This window comes from Echinops telfairi, unplaced genomic scaffold (genome assembly GCF_000313985.2).
Source record: "Echinops telfairi isolate 266 unplaced genomic scaffold, ASM31398v2 ScPeMD7_23;HRSCAF=83, whole genome shotgun sequence".
Classification (NCBI taxonomy): domain Eukaryota; kingdom Metazoa; phylum Chordata; class Mammalia; order Afrosoricida; family Tenrecidae; genus Echinops; species Echinops telfairi.
The window spans coordinates 45,812,241-45,832,366 of record NW_022103920.1 but is presented as its reverse complement, the minus strand read 5'-3'; the positions used below and the strand labels follow the sequence as shown (position 1 = coordinate 45,832,366).

The 20,126-nt window shown below is 39.4% G+C and overlaps 1 non-coding gene and 1 pseudogene across 1 annotated transcript; both read left to right on the top strand.

Moving 5' to 3' along the window:
- LOC101640888 overlaps nucleotides 1-20,126 on the top strand; it is a 102,038-nt pseudogene that overhangs the window by 68,331 nt on the left and 13,581 nt on the right.
- On the top strand, nucleotides 17,909-18,015 carry LOC115869332. The gene has a single exon (XR_004046140.1). It is a non-coding gene; the product is annotated as a U6 spliceosomal RNA (small nuclear RNA).

Sequence of the window (20,126 nt, the reverse complement as noted above, 5' to 3'; positions counted from 1 at the left end):
TTCACTCTTAATCCTCTCAAGTCCCAAATTGACTCCAGATTATACAAGATCAACAAACAGAAGTCAATTGGATTACTGTTTATATCAGATAAGATCACAGAAATGGAGATAAGGAAAGTAGTACTTTTCACAATAGCCAAGCATAGACGGAGATATCTAAGGATATACCTAACCAAAAAAACAAAAGATCTTTACAAGGAAAACTACAGAACATTAGTTCAAGAAAACAAAAGTGACCTTCACAAATGGAAGAATACCCGATGCTCATGGATCAGAAGACTCAATATGGTAAAGATGTCAATACTACCCAAGGCACTACATAAGTTCAATGTGATCCGATACTAATACCACCATCTTTCTTTAAAGAAATGGAAAAAAAAAACTGATAGCCAAGTTCATATGGAAATGGAAGAAGGCCAGAATTAGCAAACAATTCCTCAAGAAGAACAATAAAGTTGGAGGACTTGTATTACCTGACTTTAAAACCTACTACATAGCCAAAGTTGTCAAAAGAGCTTGGTATTGGTATAATGACAGATACTCGGACCAATGGAAAGGAACAGTAAACCCAGAAATAAACTCAATAGCACACAGGCAACTGATCTTTGATAAGGGACCAAAAAGCATCAAGTGAATGGATATAGATGCCCTCTTTAACAAATGGTGCTATATCCATCTGTAGTGTACAAATATGGCAAGAGCTTTACCTCACTCCATACACAAGAACAAATTCAAAGTAGATCACAGATCTCAAGGAAAATCCACAAACTACTATGACCATCAAAGAGAAAACTGGGAGAAACCTAAGAACCTTGGCACAGGGGCTACATAGGCCACCAGAAATAGGGAATGCCACACACAGAGGAAGCTGAAACAGACCAGTGGGATATACTAAGGATAATACACTTGTGTTCAATGAAGGACTTCATCAAGAGAGTAATAAGAGAGCCCACAGGTGGGGAAAAGATATTTAGCAGTAATATATAAAGGATTTATTACTAAAATCTATAAATACCCTGTAAGCCTATAATAAGAAAAAAAAGAAAAAAGAAAAAAATTGCCCATTGAGAAGGTGGGCAAAAGACCCAAACAGATGATTCACAAATGAGGAACACTGAATGGCCAACAAACATATGAGAAAATTGCTATTTAAGAAATGCAAATTAAAACAACTATGAGATACCCCTAATACCTTCAAAGATAGGCCAATTAAAAAATCAGAAAACAACAAATGTTGGAGGGGGTGTGGTGAGATGGGAATACTCATCCACTGCTTACGGTCCTGGAGAAAAGTACAGCCACTGTGGAAAGATATTTGGTAACACCCAAAACAAATGGAAATTCAATTACCTACCACCCACAATCCCCACACTGGGTATATATCCAGAAGAGGTAGAGAGACCACAACCAGACATCTGTGCTCCAATGTTCATAGCGGCATAATTGGGAAAAATTGGAAACAACTTAAATGTCTATCAATAGATGAGTGGATTAAAAAACTATGATATATAGATACACAATAGAGTATTATGCATCCCCAAAAAGCAGTGAAGAAGAAATGAAACATATCATCTCGAGGAAAGAGTCGGAGGAAAAGAAACTGAGCAAAGTTAGCTGAACACAAAAGGATGAGTACATCATGAGCCATTGAGGTTAATCGAATAGTGCAGTGATATAGAGATAAAAGATCCCATCACATCCTTTCTGGGCTAAGGACCAGGTACTCTAGCACGGGTCACACCAAACCCAAGGATGCATATGGCATCCCAAATAGAAAGAAAAGAAAAAGAGTATTATTAAAAAAAAAAAAAAAAGCAGATGGCACTGAGACTGAAAGACATCTTTTTTTCCTCCCTTATGCCTTTAAGGCCTGGAGAGAGGAGGGAAGAAAAATGGCTCTGGGGAGCAGGGCATGAATCCACCCATTCTGGTGCCCCAATCGTGGAGCGTGACATACTGGCCCAGAGCAGCCAATTAACAGAGAGGACTGCAAGTCCCGCCCCAGTTTGAGTCATGGTGTCCCTCTCTCTAAATAACAGTGACACAGAAGGCAGTACTGAGGATACAGTTTGGGAAAAGCAGCCTGCCTGTCCCTCTCACGTGGGAACAAACTAAGAGGGAAAGAGAGAGAAAACAGACCTCATTCTGATACAACTAGCCCTGAGGGCAACAATCCTGCTCAGAGCAGCTAGTTCACAGAGAGGGCTGCAGAACTGGCCCCCCCTGGAGACTATAGAGGTCAGTACTGAAGATACAGTGTGGGGAGTACGGCTGGTCTGAGCTCCCCACATGGGGGCAAACCAAGAGGGGAGTACAAGAGATCAGAAATGAAAACAAAGTCACAAGGTCTCAGAGGAAGCCTGAAAGTAGACCCCTGAGTCTGGGGCAGCACTTGATACCTGATCTGAACAGATTGTGGGATGTTCACAAAGGTCAGCAGGTAGACCAGGAACTTTTCATATGTTTTAATTTAATTTATTTATTATTATTTTCCCTTTTTGATGTCTATCAATATGATATACAGGGAAAGGACTCTCAAGGAGATACAACAGTGGAATCCATGGTTCTGGGGGGCATGCGAGGGGAGGAGATGGGGGTAGGTGAGTGGTGAGCCAATGCTTCAGGGAAAGGGGAATAGCAAGGGACCTACAACTGACTGTGAAGAGGGTATAATGACCCTGGTGATTTTTGATCAAGTGAGATGAACCCGAGAGGAATCGCTGAGAGACAAACAGTGGGTGAACAAAGAATACAGAAATAGAGGATATAACTAGGGAGAAAAAATTATTTGTATAGGTATAAATATAGATATGTATATATGTAAGTATATAAAGATAGGTGTGTTTATCTCAGTATGTATATATAAGTCAATACAATAAGAAAGAAGACAGACTTTGGGCCTCTACTTAAATACTACCTCAGTACAAGAACAGTTAGATCTAATCATGTGGCATTGTATGATACTCACCTTCCTGACATGATTGCTGAAGACAAAATGGGTGCATAAGAAAATGTGGTGAAGAAAGCTGGTGGTGCCCAGCTATTGGAAGATATAGCATCTGGGGTTTTAAAAGCTTGAAGTTAAACAAGAGACCATCTAGTAGGGAAGCAACAAAGCCCACATGGAAGAAGCACACCAGCCTGTGGGATCATGAGGTGTCGATTGGAATAGGTATCAGAAGTTCAAAAATAAGTACTCAGACTGATAGGAAGGAAGGTAGGCAAGGTGGAGACCCAAAGCCTGTAATATAATGTGACACTCCCTCACAGAAGGGCATTACAGAAGGGACGATATATTGAGAGTGCAGTAGAGCACTGATGAAACACATAACTGTCCTCTAGTTCTTTAAAATTTCCTCCTCCCACTATTATGACCTTAGTTTTACCTCACTAATCTTGCCAGGCCTGCCTATGTACATTGGTACAATCAAGATCTATCGATGCATAAAAGTCAAGATCGATAAACCCTTCAGAAACAGTAAGGGGAGTAATGACGACCTGAGGATACAGAAAGAGGTTGGGGAGGGGAGAGGGAACTGATAGGTGATTTGATATATGGGATGGTGGAAGTTATGGCAAAAAAAGATATAATAATAACATATAATATATTGAGGATTCAGGGGGGGTGGGAGGGCGCAAGAGGGAGGTGATTAAGGGGAGCTCATATCAAAGAGTTCAAGAAGAAAAGAAAATGTATTGAAAATGATGATGGCAGCAATTGTACGATTATTCTTGATGTAATGGAACCGTGAATGGTAATAATATCTGTAAGGGCTCCCAATAAAATGTTAAAAATAAATAAATAAAATAACATAAAAGGCCATACCTCCAATGGGTATTTTCATAAAAAACTTTAGCAATTTTTCAAAGCATGTGTTCACAAACATCCTTTCTCCCAACATCTTCTACTGTTGTAGTGACTGGGTTTGATAATGCATGACAGTGGCCACAGGGAACTCACAGACAATTACCAATGGTTATAGGACTCATTATGGAAGTTTGATAGGTTAAAAAGTCAAGTGGAAATGCTCAGGATAGAGTTGTTCAGTCGGTTCATGTTACAAAGTTATTTCGGGGATGCTAAAAGTGCATTGTAAGCCTCAACGTAGAGTCACTCAGTTCTAGCTCCACGGGTAACTGAATCCACATCCATGGATTACATGCCAGGAGGCATTCCACTTCTGGAAGACTCGACCTGAAGGCACTCAGCTTCAGCTCTGTGGGTCAGCACGTCCAGATCCACTAATTAAGTGCCCAGAAGCATCCTAGTCCACAAGCTAGCCTCCTGCCCTAAAGCCCTCAGCTTTACTTGCTCTGCAGACTGGCAAGTCTGCTACTCTGATTCGTGCTCCGGCTCGGGTTGTGCTGTTGCTCCTCTGTTGTTTGTGGGATGTCACAGCTATCTTCAGGATCACGGAGATCCAGAGGATGTACTCCACTCATGGCTATTTCTGGAAGTAAGATATTCACCATCCTGCTTCTGAGAGGACGTATTATATATGCAATAGGATGACAATCCCAATAAATCCTGTTAATAAGCACCCACAACTGAATCCTATCAGTATCTTCTCCCACCTCCATCTACCCAGACCCATCAGGAAAAAAGTCATTTGTTGGGAGTAACAGAGATTATGGCTGGAAGAGTCATGCACACCAAATATTCCATTTTTGCCATTCACCCATTCTTCCTTATAGTATTAAACACCCCCTCACTTTTTTTAAACTTCTGGATGTATTTAGGTCCAAGATTCTCTATCCCATATGAGACGAGCACCACTGCCTTTCCTGGGTCTGTCCCCCTCACAGCTGTCTTTTCGGCATGGTGAGTTCTACGGCTTCCGTTGCTTCCTTTCAGAGACGTCTTCCTTTGGTGTGTGTTACAGAGGATTCCTGCTGTGTCTTTAGGCTTCTGCACTGTTTTTAAGAGTTTCAAGATGAATAATGTCTACTTTATGGGGTAATTGCAGACTGTCAGCATTCTCTTTCCCTCCACACAGGGGCATGGGCTTGTGAAATTTAATAAGAAAATTTAGAATCGCTTTATAAATATAGAGATGGAAAGGTCTAAAGCTACCTATATCTATAGAAGTAGATCAATCTGTAGATATAAATCTATCTCCATTTCCATCTCCATCCATATCCATATCCATCTTTATCTATCTCTATATCTGTGGAAGTAGATCAATCTGTAGATATAAATCTATCTTCATTTCCATCTCCATCCATATCCATATTTATCTACATCTATATCTGCCTAGATAGAGAACATTCATTGCCATTGAGTTAAGTCAATGCTGACTCATAGTGACTCCCTGCCAAGTGTTACCCAAGATTCTGCTGTAGAGATGAGGGTGGTCTTCTGTCTGGGAGCTGAGTGAGTCTCAGAACCTCACAGTACCTTGTCCCCTCCTTAAACTTCTCAGGGGACACCACACATCCTGTGGCAGGAATGGATGGTCCAGGAGGATCCTGAATTTAAGTACTTTGCTCTAGGACATTTGGGACATTCCACCTTCCAGTGGCATCTCTCTTTATAGTACCTTCATGGGTCAGGGTTTATACTCACCAGCTAGAAGCCCTGGTGGGTTAGTGGTTATGCAATGGGCTGTGATCCTCCTGGTCTCCAGTTCAAAACCACCAGCCATTGTGCAGGAGAATGTCTGGGTTTTCTACTCCCATAAACAGTTACAGTCACAGAGACTCACAGGGGCTCACTAGTGACTTGCTGTCAACGAGAAAGCCTGGTGGTCTTATGGTGGTCTAAGTCCAGATAGAGTTATCTGGGATCTAACATGTTTACCTTGAGGCAATTCTGCCAGATACCCGCTGTTAAAAGTTTTAAAGATCTTTTCTACCAGACATGAATGTATGATGCCAGGTCCTATTCTTCGTTTATATGATTTTCTCCAAATGTCTCATGCAAATTGAGGGATAGAGTGCAAAGCCACTAGCGCCTTGCTCTATACCTGGGGTTGCAGTGGACCTCTTACCCGGACCAAAGATTCAGTCTCTACCATCAAGTTGATTCCAACTCACAGTGACCATGTACATCAGTGGAACTGCCCCCGTGGGTGCCCAAGACTGTCTATCATCCCAAGAGTAGAAACTCTCCGTTTCACCCGCCGAGCTGCTGGTGTTTTCAAACTGCCGACCTTTATGGTTAGTTACCCTCCCAAGGCACAGCCACCACCCGCAAGGACTCCAGTCCGAAGGATGGTCTTTCTTCTAGTTTTAAGTTTTAAGACAAAACTTTGAATGACTTCTCTTTAGGATCTTTACATTTGCACTTGACTTTCAAGTCTGGGTCTTATCCAGGACTTGAAATTTCTCCCCATTTTCCTTGTCTTTGGCAAAATAAATCTAATCGCAAAGCAGCAAAACTTAGTGCCTCGTTTTTAGGTTATTTACGTCTCCTGCTTCCCAAGTTTGTATCCGGGCCAGACAATGTGTTTCCCCTTTTTGACTGTGTTTATGATATGTCTGTAAAAGACACTGCAAAGGGGAATTTTTGGAATTTGGTTTTCTGTTCCCCCCCATACGTCTTGTTTCCTGTGCTTCAAGATCTAGTTGCGGAACGCCGATTATGATTTCTGACTATTCTGTCTGTAAATTATTTCCTTAAAAAAAAAAAAGGTTTCAAAACCCACAGGATGTCTCCCAAAGACAGCTCTTAATAAAGGAGAAGCAGTCATGCCCCTGCTCTGGTAGTGGATGCAGAACAAACAGTGCCTTAAATAAGATCCTAAAGTGCAGGGATGAGGTCTTCCAAGAACGTTTCTAACTTTTGTCTCCAGATGTTCAGGTCTAAGACTTGTACACAGGTCTCTAGTTAACAGTTTTACTACAGGGTTCTTACCGGCAGGTGACTTTAGCTCTCACTCCTCGGAGCTAATGGGGCCCAACCCGAGGCTGGGCCACTTCTCCCATAGTGGGGCTCAGGAGGACTCAAAGGGCCGTGGTCAAGTTCTGGTTGCCTCTTTTTCTTTGATTGCACAAACTTAAACGATTTTTAATTGTTGTCTTGGAAACTATAATTTCTGAAGCTAATATCAAGGGACTATCAATGGGGCAGGACTTTGTTGTGTTCATCTTCAACTTTGTAACAAGGAAGATTCTATTATGCTCACATTGAAAAATTCATTCCTTTGTTCTATATGCTATTTGACATTAAGCTTCTTAAGATCTTTCTTATGAAACCTTCAGTTGAAAATAAATCAAAACCATGATTGCATCAAACAAGTATTTTAAATGAAGGTTTTTCTGTTCCTGATCTTCTTCATACCATTATTTTAAAAGAAGATATTAACTTCTTTCATTCAACTGCATGTACGCATTATCTATTTTGTGTGTGTGTGTGTGTGTGGCTTAAATTCAGCATCTTATTAAACCCTTTTCTGACCTTTTCACAACTTACTACATATCTTCAATTTAGCCTTTATGGTCTTTCATAGTATGACATAACCAGGTATTCCATTTCAAAACAAAATATCCTTTTCCCTTGAAATTTCACATGGTGCTTTATATTTCTGTGAAACTCATTTCAGTCTTTCTCAAAAGTCATTTTTATTTGTATTCTGAAACAACTGGCTATGCTTTTGAAATTTCTTCTAATAGCTGCTTCAGGCTTTTCAAGACACTAACACACACACACAACCCAGACTGAAACAGCTTGTTCAACACCCAAAAAGACCTACACACCGAAATGGCAGCAAAAGTCAGCAAGACCCTCCGGTAGAAGTAAAGAGAAAGCAGGGAAGGCAGATCTCTCTCCCAGGAACTCCTTCACCACCGAGGAGGGGACAATCCTTTGGAGGCCCCGGGAGACATAGAAGGCCTTGGTTTGGCTTTGTGAAAATACATTGAAGTAGCACATAGATGATGAAAGTACCAAGTAAAGGTTCTGCTGGCAATGAGATTGCCCTGCTTGGATATGCCGGCAGCGGTGACAGAGCTGGCTCACTAGGCAGCAGAAGACACTGGAACCTTCTAACTGGAGTCCGGTACCAAGTGCTAACCTGGCTGGACTCCCAAAAGCAACCATGAGAATCACCTGGGCAGCAGTTCACACTTGAAATTTGACAAAAATCGCTGTATGTCAGGTCTTTGCAGGTGAGAAAAGATTTCACAAAAGTAATAGGGAGCCGAAGAAGCTCATATCGGAACAAAAAAACAATGTGAAACTTGGATTCATCAACGATAAAGAGGAAAAGACCGATGAGAAAGAATACATGGGTTGCTGTCCCCTAAAAATTTAGCTGGTTTATCCAAATTAACCATTCTAAAAGCAATTGTAGTATTTCCACACATCCTCTATTCCCTAGAGTGGGCATATTTGAGCTGAGAGTCTGAGTCTCAAGATGCAGAGATGCTCTGTTTGTGAGACTCTGGAAGGGCTGGGCCAGGTAAGGGCTGTTTCACTAGGAATTGAACTAGTATCGTTTGAGCCAGCTCAATGTCAGATCAACCCCTGAATTCAGAGGAAAAACAGAATGAGAAGCAGCAGACCTTTGCTCTTCTGAACGGCCAGGCAGGGGTGAGGGTTCTCCAGGTGGTGGTCAGAGGAGTCCCAGATCTGGAGTGTCTCAGCAGCTGCTAATCTCTCCCCTGGTCCTGGAAGTCTCCTCCTTGGGCCTTTCCAAATCCAGGACAAGAGCCTTAAGGGTCTCGGGATGATCCCCAGCAACTGTCACCAGGGGCTGTTTTCTATCAAACTAAAACCAAAACAAGATGAACTCATTGCCAACAAATCTATTTGGATCCATGGTGACCCCACGGGGCAGAAGAGAATGCACCTGTGCATACGGAGACTGCAAATCGACAGCTGTGGAGAGTCTCATTCCCCCCACCCCCCTGTGGAGTGGAGTGGTGGCTGGTGGTTTTGAACTGTGGTCAGAAGCCCAATGAATAACACATTATACCACCGGCGCCTCTTTGCTGTTCCCTAGCCAACATAAACCAGGGCTCTTGCCTTGGACTGAAGAGTAATGAGGGGAGGTCAGGAGTTTGCCACAGGGCCTAGGTGTACGTAGAAGAAAACAGCACAATAGCGGTGTGAATGGAGACAAGGAGGGCATGTGCAATGCTAACCCTCCTCTCTGAAATGAAAGAGCTTACACCATGTATTCATTTTCTTATGCTAAAGGCCTGGTATAAGTTTTCATTGAAATGGAGGGGAAAAGTGGGGGCTGCCTGGAGTAGACTGGGCTATGTTAAGAAGGTGAGTGAGCGGTTGTTCTCCCAGCTGGGTTCTATTGCAAGGGCTTCTGGAGTCAGAGAGCAGGATTTATTCTGGGATGTTGGCCTGCTCACTGTACCGGAGCTCACGCTGCCAGGCAGGATGACTCAACCAGAATGAGTTCTTTCTGAAAAGGAGAACTCAGGGAAAAGTTTATCTCCTTTATTTAGCACCCAAAGAGGTGGGTGCCATGGTGTACAAGAGTGTGAGTTCATTTGGCTGGAGCCTTTGCTTCATTGAGGCCAGCAGTCCCCTTCGTACAAGCTCCTAGTGTTTTTCCATCATATCAGCATCCCCTCCCTTTTGCTTTCTGCCCTTCAAACTTGTTATGAGAATGAATCCTTTGAGAGGTTTTTCCAGGGACCCTCTGATCCCTGTGTCTGAGATTCGTTCACTTTCTGAGGATATTTTATCTCCATCTTTGCAGTGACAGCTGCTGTTGCTGCTCGCTGTTGTTGAGGAGGCTCTGAACTCACGGTGACACCAGCACAATGTAACAAATCACACTGAACCACTCACAGCGAATGAAAGGAATGGCCCTCATCTCTGGTATGTACTTGACATGGTATTTTGTTAAGTCAAAATCAAGACTAATAAACCTTAAAATGTTTCTAAAAATTTTAAATACTGAAACACTATGGTAGTCAATTGGAAAGGTTTTATTGCATGACATAGCATGCATTATTAATTTCAATACTTCTAATAATTCTTTTCTCTTTCCTTTCACTTGAGTAGCACTTTTAACATCTAGAGGGCAGAGGCAGTGAACTCTTTACAGAGGGAGATTGACCATGTGCTTGACTTAATTAGCTTGCTTTCTCATAAAATGTTTTTCCTAACTCCTTGGTCATAGTTTTGACACATTCCACTTTTTCTCCTACTCCTCTACACAGCTGTAAAAACATATTTTAAATGATGCATTCCATATGCTTTCTCTGAAGAGTTAACCAAACAAACACAATTGTTTACAGAATAACTATCATACAATTTTGGGTTAAATGTACACATTCAACAATATTAACTGCGTTTTTATATTATTGGACAAGAGTACATTTTCCAAATTATTTTAACTTTCACATACAGGGATTCAAAAAACTTTTAAAGTTATAAATGGAAACTCTTTATTAAACCAAGCAGTTTTCTCTTTGCTAAACAATATTGACTAGTAATGTAACAATAATCTTTTTACTAAGCCCATATAAACCTAATATCAAACCAATTACTAGTGAATCAATTCTCATGCATAGCAACCCTACATAGAATTTCCAAGACTGTAAATCTTCATGGGAGTAGCCAGCTTCCTCTTTCTCCCATGAAGTGATTGTGGAGTTTGAACCACTGAAATATCAGTTAGCAGCCCAGACCCCACGTGCAAATAGCCCGATGAGTCTAGGGTGGGGGATTTCTACTAAGTTAAGGAAATAAAGGTAAGGCCCAGAGGAGTCATCCCATTTCTTCCAGCTTCAAGTTTTGACGTTATAGACGTCACTAAATATCTTCACTTTTACTTCAGCTATAAAATGAGAAAAGCAAAGTATCTCCTTATTTTAAGGCCAATGAAACAAATGAGACCCTGGTCTTAAAACAGTAAGATGTCCGGTACATCGAAGAACAGAATGGTGCCCATCTATCATTGCTGAATTAAGATTTAATCAAAAGTCTACAAAATAATTCTGATTAAAAGTGGGGAAAATATAGAATATAATATTATATCATCGAGGAAATTCACTTTTTGGAATCATTGAGGTTTGATGATATCCCTAAGCTATTATCATGAGATAATCTTTAAATTTTAAACATTAAACCAGAGTATCCCACAAAGTCATCTTCGAACCTCGAAATATCTTATTTCAATTTGCAAAGTACATCTACTTAAGACATTGCCCTCTTTTAAATAATTACAGATTTGAGATTAAATTGACAACTACAGAAGGAAAGGGTAGGTAGAAAGATGGGGGGCCAGTGTGTTGGAGATACTGGTGGTAAAAGAATGTGGAAAAGGGTAGCGATGATGGTAGCACACTTAAAAAATATAATCCATGTCAATGGATTCTGGATGTAGGTATCATTAAAATGTGTCTATATCTGGCTATGTGTACTTCCCCTGAGCCCCCCAAGAAAAAAGAAAAGAAAATATGCTGGGTATCATGTTGACTATTGCTTTGTTTTTCTAATTAGCCAAAAATATCAATCTGTCATAATTTAAACCAGAAACAATTCTAGTGATCAAACAGCTGTATAGCGTGTACTTACTATAACTCTAAAAGCGATTCTCAATCAGTGATTTTTGTTCCTGGGGGCATTTAGCAGTGTCTTCAGATATTTCTGATTTCCAGAGAGTTACGAGAATGTGGAGAAGGAGGCGATTTTCTCCAGTAGGCAGAGCCGGTGGAGGCTACCAACCATCCTATAACATACAAAACAGCACACAACAGAGGACTGTCAGGCTGCAAACGTCACTAGGATTTTAGGTTGAATAATTCTGTAGCATAACCTAACTTGTTTCTAAACTCCACATTGCTTTTTGAAAATTCTTGTTGAGTTGATTAAAATAGCATATAGTTCAATAGCTAGCAATTGGATTGCAACAAATATAAATCTGTTAAATGATCTAATGACATCTGTTATTTATGAAACTTCCTTTGAGTAAAGATGGTGAGAAAAAAAACATATAGTTTATTTAATGCCTTTAAGTGGTTTATCCATCATTATTTAAAATTTAAGATTTGGTTCCATTGTTAGGGGCAGATTTAAGTTCTAATTTATGAATTTCAAAACAACAACAAGACTCTTTCCCACTTATAATATCAGAATTTGATACCAGAAAGTTATGTTCATTATACAAATAATCCTACTGAGTGTGTGCATTTTTTCCACTGTCTAATAATACAATGGGGAGGAAAGGTCACTGAGAGAATTCTTGACTCCTTTCTTCCTCTCATGGGTCACATTCCAGATGTCAGCAAATCCTGCGGTCCCTATCTTCAATATGGAATCACGCGTCCACAACTTCGGTCTTGGCCACCTTGGCCCAAGCCGTGATCACTCTCGTCTCCTAATGTCTCCAGTCTCTCTCATAGCTTCTCTGCAGTCTCCTCCCAGGGCCAAGTTCTGCTTGAAGCTCTTATGCTGCACTAAGAAAGGAGAAGCAGAGAAGTGTGAGGTGCCTACAAGGTGCCCCCCGATCCACTTGCCCCTATCCTCTCTTACTTTGTTCCTGGCCAGGCCCCAGCCTCTGAGCAGTTGCAATTTTTGCATAATTCATTTTGGCCGCATGACTCTTTCCTTTGACTATCACACGCATCCTGAATTTCACAGGACTCAGCCCATCCGCCTTCATGCTTCTGTGTGGTTTCACCAACAAACCTCACTTTAAGAGAACATCGGGTTTCGCACAATTTCCCCCACAGAGTACAGGTATTTATAATTATGGTTTTATTGTGATGGTCATTGGTGAATTTTACATTGCTTTAAATAATTGTTGGCTATTTCTCATTACAATAGGCAGGCCCATTCATGCTGTAATGAAGTTCAAATGAGCATGTACACACACAAAAAGTGTCTTATTTGAATTAGATTCATTTAGGAGCAGATGGAAACAGAATGATTGTAGCCTGCATGGAGCTGAAGAACCGTCTGACTGAAAACGCTCTCTGTTGAGAACAGTGTGAAACAGATTTTCCATTCCTGTTTTCCCCACAGGGGAAGAGGGCTTGTGATAGCTATACTTATTATGTTTTATTTTTGATTCAATACCTCCCAGTTTTTCCTCCAAAAGATGACAACTGCAAGTACTATTTTGCTAGAGTTCATTCAATAATGGTTGTAGCAGGACATTGACTGGGAGCTGTCCGAGGTGGAGGCCCGATTCAGAGGATATGGAAAAAGGTGGATCATTGCTGATGTCAGATGGATCCAGGTTGAGAGCAAAGAATACAAGAAATATGTTTACTTGTGCTCTATTGAGTATACTAAGGCATCAAATTGTGTGGACTACAGCAAACTATGGATGACCTTGAGAAGAAGGAGCATCCAGAACCTTACTTTGTCTCTTGCAGAGCTTGTACAAGGACCAAGAGGCAATTGTGGGAACAGAATCAGAAAAGGTGTGTGTCCAAGTTGTATCCTCTCATGATGTTTGTTCACTATGTATGCTAAATAACTCCTCAGAGAAGCTGGCTTAAATGAAGACGATTGTGGTATCAGGATTGGAGGAAGGCTTAGTAACAGCCTGCAATATGCTAATGACTCAAATTTGCTAGCAGAAAGTAAGGAGGACTTAAAGCACTTGGTGATGAAGACAGGATTGTAGTCCTCAGTATTCATTACAGTTCACTATAAAGAAAAACAATACCATTACAATTTGACGAGCAGTTAACATAATGGTAAACAGAGAAAAGATTGAAGTTGTCGTGGATTTTTGTCTTGCTTGTATGCTCAATCACTGCTCATGGAAGCAGCAATCAAGTGATCAAAAGATGAATTGCATTGGGTAAATCTGCTGCACCTCTTTAAAGTGTTTTAAAAAAGTAAGGAGGTTACTCTGAGGATTAAAGTGCACCTTATCCAAAACATGCTATTTTTAATTGCATTGAATGCATGACATTGAATAAGGAGACTAAAGAAAAATTGATGCACTTCAAGTACCATGGACAACCGAAAGAACAAACAAATCTTTCTTGGAAGAAGTAGAGCCAGAATGATCCTTAGAGGCAAGGATGGGGAGACTTCCTCTCCCGTTCTTTGGACATGTTGTCAAGAGAGACCATTCCCTGGAAAAGGACATCACACTTGGTAAAGTAGGAAAGCAATGGAAAAGAGGAAGACCGTCAACAAGGTAGAGTGACATAGTGGCTGACTTCATGGGCTCAGCCACAGCACCACTGTGAGGATGGCAAGACTGGGCAGTGCTTTGCTCTGGTGAATGTAAGGTTACTATGACTCAGAATCCACTCGAGGCCACCTAACAACAACAGCATCACATCATTAGTGAGTGCTCCAATTAAATATAATGATGATGATTAAAAAAAAATTTAACTCTAGATCATGTGCTCATTTATTCATCTTAGATTTTTATGGATTATGTATTTTCTTTAATATGTACTATATTGACACATATGCAAGGAAGAAAATAAGTAATGACATTAAATACATTTATGAAATATTACAAAATTTTAAATAATACATTTTATCATTCATGCACCTACATGCACACAATAAATGAAAATAGTTTAGTGAACTATTTCATTTTGAGCATATCAACACTTGGGTCAGGAAACTCTGTATTAATATAATTTACTCTCGGTAAATAGGCTTACAAGATATTAACCTATAATTCTTAATTCTAAGAAATACTATTTGAAAATTAATATAATTTGAAAAAAGTTACATTTTAATTATTTTAATGGATTTATCAGTTTCCAAATTAGAATTGATTTCAAAGTATTTTATACCATTCATGTATTTCTGATGATTGCTGGATCATGTCTTACATATTTTTCAAAAGTACATATATATGGATATATAAAGTACTTCAGATACTATATGAATGTACTATAAAATTTTGTATATAACCCATTTATCATATATATATCTTAGAATAGTACTAAGAGAAAGAGGCAAGAAGAAGAAAAAGGATCCACAAATATAAATTTAAATTTAGTCAGTAAAAGGCACACTTTATATATTTACTTAGCCAGTTGCTGAAGTAAAAATTAAAATATTTTTATTCCCTTTACTTTAGATATCTCCCAGCTAATTGTTGACTACATTTTTGGTCGGAACCAAGTTAAACCGTGGAGAACAATGACACACAAACAATTCTGTCTACGTAGATTTTGCAACCTTGTAAGACAGAATATTGACATAAATATTGAATTATATAATGATAATTTTTATAAAACTGGGCAAAGTTCTCTGACAACATATGACAGGAGAATGTGATGTTAATTAGGACATCAGGGCACATTTCTCAGCAGAAATGGCCTTTGGTCAGAAAGCTGAGCATTAGAGTAGTTAATTAGATGACGGCTGAAATGGAGAGTAAGGGAGAAAAGAATGTTTTAGGCTGAGGGATTGCTGTGTAGATACATGCTGTGTCGAAAGAGCATGCGACATTGTAAGATAATGTGTCATGTGGAGTGACAAAATTAGGTTGTGAAAATATCCCTTTGGATAGACAAGGAAAGCCAGTGTTAGGATGGAGAGACACTTGAAAGGCTCTTTCACTTGTCTTATGCAAGGAATGCATCCGTACAGGCAGGAGTGGTGGTATACCTGGAAAGTATCAAATTGGTTCAAGGAACCAGTGGGAGAGATATGGGTGATGTGAGCATAATTGCACCCTAGTATTTAGGCTTCGTAATAGAATGCGTGGAGGTGTCATTCAGTATGTATATAAATTAACTATTGTTCCTCATGTTAAAGATCAGATTTTTAAAATTGCACTAACAGAGTTTTCTTTTAAGTCCTGCTGAATGTTAAATGTTATCATTATCCTTTAAACATATATTTAAATGGTCATTTAAAAATTATCTTTGTTGATACAATTACAAGATTATCATCTATGGTTCAATTGTGATTATGTCATAGCTAGTTGCTATATATAATATATAAGTGTATACATATTTATATACAATATAAAATCACACACATATATAAATACATATCCCTAAAACAAAGGAACTCTTCTGCTGCTGATAAGTGTTATCATGTTGCTAACTTTGTTATGGGCATCCAAAATATCACTAAGAACTTAGCTCCTTTGTATTTCTCAATTGCACCATTTTTTTGTACATTGGCTTTAGTTTTCATGATTGTTTCCTATATCCACAAGATGACAGCCACATCTTCAGTCCTCACTTTTCTGTATTTGACAAGGAGGGTAAGGAGAATGGAGGGAGGTCAGTCAATTATCTGTAGAGCAGATCTTTCACAGAAATCCTCCTAGCATACTTATGTTTCTCCTTGTCTAGAAGTAGGTCATGTAGCCAGCTGAGCCAGAGAAGAAACTGGGCACATCGTTTTTAGAAACAGAGTTTGTTCAGAAGGGAGAAGAAATACTAATATTGGATATAGTTAAGACATTTGCATTCTTAGGATGAAAATCATCTACTGTTATTTATCAACTAGTTGTGTATTTCATCAATACAGAGTTTTCCATTAATGTTCAGTAAGATTTTCTAATTAAAAAAATATTTTTCATGTTTATTTCAAAATTTGTTTCCATATTTTTAAAATGTTCATTTTTTCCATATTTTAGTTATGGTGTTTATACCTTTCTAGTTGCACTTCTTATATTTCTTTCTTTGATTTTTAAGAATTTTCATCTGTCATTTTAAGATTTTGAACAAAAATACCTATCATTGTTAGAACCCCTGGTGGTGTAGTAGATAGATTACTGTGCCCAAACGTGGCCTGCTAACCAGATGATCAGCAGTTTGAACCTAGCAAGTGCTCCAGCGGAGGGGGATGAGGCTCTCTCCTCCTATCAATATTCACAGCTGCAGTAACCTAATGGGGCAGTGCCACTCTGTCCTACAGGGTCATATGAGTCAGAATCAACTTGATAGCAGTGAGTTTGGTTTTGGATTTATATCACTATTATAGAATCTTTTAAAAGAAAGATTAATTGTTTTAAATTTACTTAACTCTCCTATATACTTGTTTATGTTTCTAACTTGGTAGGAGAATTAAAAATAACAATAATAACCAAGAGACCCAGGGCCAATTCTCGAGATCATATTGTACAACAAGAAATCTCATGTTATTGTCTGAAAATTAATTTATATGTGTTTTGTGATATAACCAGATCACAAAGAGAGAAGGAAATTGATCAATGTTTCCTAGCTCACTAGGAATTCATTTGATCTAAAATGAGTAAGGCCAAAATACTGACAATAAGACCTAAAGTCTTCCTTTAGTATGTAATTATGTTTTCTTGAAAAAATAATGGCTTGCATAATTATCAGAATAAGAACAAGGATTAGTTTATTACGTTTTTTTTATATCTCGGACACTTGACTCTTCAGTTGTACAGGAGAGGCCAGAGAAGCAGTTCATGCTGGAAACAAGGCCCATTCCTCTCGAATAGATCTATGAATCCAGGGTCTAGCCTTCGTTTCTCTAAGGCAGTGGTTCTCAGCCTCCCTAATCCCGCAACCCTTTAATACAGTTCCTCATGTTGTGGTGGCCCCCCAACCATAACATTATTTTCGTTGCTACTTCATAACTGTTATGAATTGGGCGATCCTTATGAAAGGGTCGTTCGACACCCAAAGGGGTCGTGACCCACAGGTTGCGATCTGCTGCTCTAAGGGGTCAATTAGACTAAGCTTGCTCATCTAACCAGTCAACTTCTTTGTCAAGCACTAGCTAGGAGAACCATCTATTATCTTGTGGATTCTACCATTTCTTTTCATAAGTCTATCAAAGCTGTACCCTCCAGGTGATCATGGTTTAAAGACCTATAGGGGATTAATGCTTGACTGTCTATAGAGTCATCTACCATTTCTCATTCTCTAATCTGGATTCCCTTGATATTTGAAAACAACAACAACAAAACTTCACTGTCATTGAATTGATCCTGACTCATAGTGACCCTTCAGTACTGGGTAGAACTGCTCCTGTGGGTTTCCAAGACTATAACTTTATGGGAGTAGAAAGCTTTGTCTTGTGTTTGCTTTGGCAACACATGTGCTAAAATTGGAACGATACAGAGAAGACTAGCATGGCCCCTGTGCAAGGATGACACACAAATTCGTGAAGCGTTCCATATTAAAAAAAAAAAAAAAAAAAAAGCCTTTCCCTGCAAGGGAACTTGTGGTTCTGAGCTGCTGACCTTGTAGTTAGCAGCCTAATGTGTTCCCTGATAGCAGGTCTGATATAAAGACTTGGGAACAGGTAGTTTATTTGAAAAGTGTGGTAGTTACATAATTTACAATTTCATGTCAACTTGATAAGTAAATATAGGGGTAGGGTCTAGCATGTCAGTCAGCCTGATAATGGCTCTTTGTGGGTGTGGCCTTCTCATGATGATTCTGGGAATGTCCTCTCTTCTGCCTCACCTTTCTTCTGGCAAACTACTTGGAGACATGCCAGATCCCTGGAGATGCATCCAACATTGGATCCACAAGACTTGCACCCATGCTTGTGGCTGCATGAGTCTGAGGAGGGATTTATGAACTAGTATCAGACTTATGGACTTGATCTGGACTGGCTGTATGTTTTCCCATACTACCTGGGATAAGTCAAGATCCCAACATGCTAAACTTCCTCTCAGAACATTCTCTATACCTTCCTGAATGTTCTATTTCTTTTACAGTTTTTTTTAAGGGAGGCTAATCATAACTCCATGAAATTATGCTGTTCCTTCTTCCCTAGGGTTGCTCCCAAACCATGACTTTTCCTTCATTTGGGAAAGACAATTCTATGTAAAAAGGCTTTGTTACCAGCTTTACCAATGTCCTATACAACCTCTTAGACACTCTTTTTTTCCTCATTCAATGTTTTAACATCTGGTTCACATCATTCTATCTAACTCAGCTTTTGTTATAGTTCTCAATTACATCACATATTTGCAGATGACTGGTCCAATACTCCAAGTTTTAACTCTTTCATATTTTATCAATGATCTATTCTTCTATTTAACCTCAGCCATTCATTTTGAGCACCAAACTGAGTTTCTTGGCATCATCACAAATTAGTCTGTCATAAAAATAGTGCCATATGTTACCAAAACCTTTTTCGGTCTTAGTTTTCTTTAAAAAAAAAAAAAAAACTTTATACAAACACCATAAACCTCCTTAAGACTGTCAGTAATTTTTCTCACCACTTCTTTGTGCAATCAGTTGTGCAAAAGTTTTATTTTTAACTTTTACAATTTTATTTTATAATTGATCTTTATATTCCCTGGCTGGCAATTAGTTTGATCACTTTTGTCCTTCCCTCTTTTTTTCCCTCATTTTTTTTACATAGGAATTCCAGCATTCCGCAGTCAATCTTTCTGAAACCATGTCTTCAACTATTGGGAGTCAACAACACTGGGGTCATTTTCTGTTTGTAATCAGCAAAATTAAAAGCAATCCATGAGTTTTTTTAGTAGTATTAGTACACTGTTTAGTAAACTAACTGGTTTCTCTCAATAACATCTCACATGTTTTAATATTATTATTCTCGTCTGTAAACCACATGGTCACTTCATACATTTTGAATATAGAGATGAAATGTAAAGATTCTTTATCTTCCCGTAGCCCTTATGTGCACTAAATGTCTCTGAAAAAGGAACCTGGTGAAATGGTGGGGTATCTGTTAGGCAGCAACCACGAGCCAATCCTTGGGAGCAGATGCGCTTTGCGTTCCCGTATTTTACAGCCTCGGACACCCTAAGGGGGACTTCTCTTCCTCCTCCCACGGGTTGGAACTGACTTGATGCCAGTGAGGGTTTTCTCACCTGCATCTGCTTTCTTCGTAAGAACGTTCGACAGAAGGTGTTAACACGTGTGTACTGCCTTCTTTGATAAGCGCTTACTATCAATCATTTTTTGTTGTTGTTTGGCGCTATAGTCATTTTCAACTCAACGTCCTTAAGAGAAGGAAACATGACCCAGTTCTTCTCCATCCTCAGTCATTGCTACACTTGACCCATTATTGCAGCCACTGTGTCAGTCTATTGCTCTGAGGTCTACCCCTCTTTTTTCATTTTGCTGAACCTCTACACTTTGCACAGCATGATGTCCAGTGATTGGTCCTTCCTGAGATCACGTCCAAATACTTATTTTCTGGTTCAAGGTGGCTGATGGAAAATATAAAGAGTGAATTCCTCTCCAACAATCAGGAGGATAAGGAGCTGGCGCCTTCTGAAGTTACATGATGGTGGGAGCGCAGGGCGGGG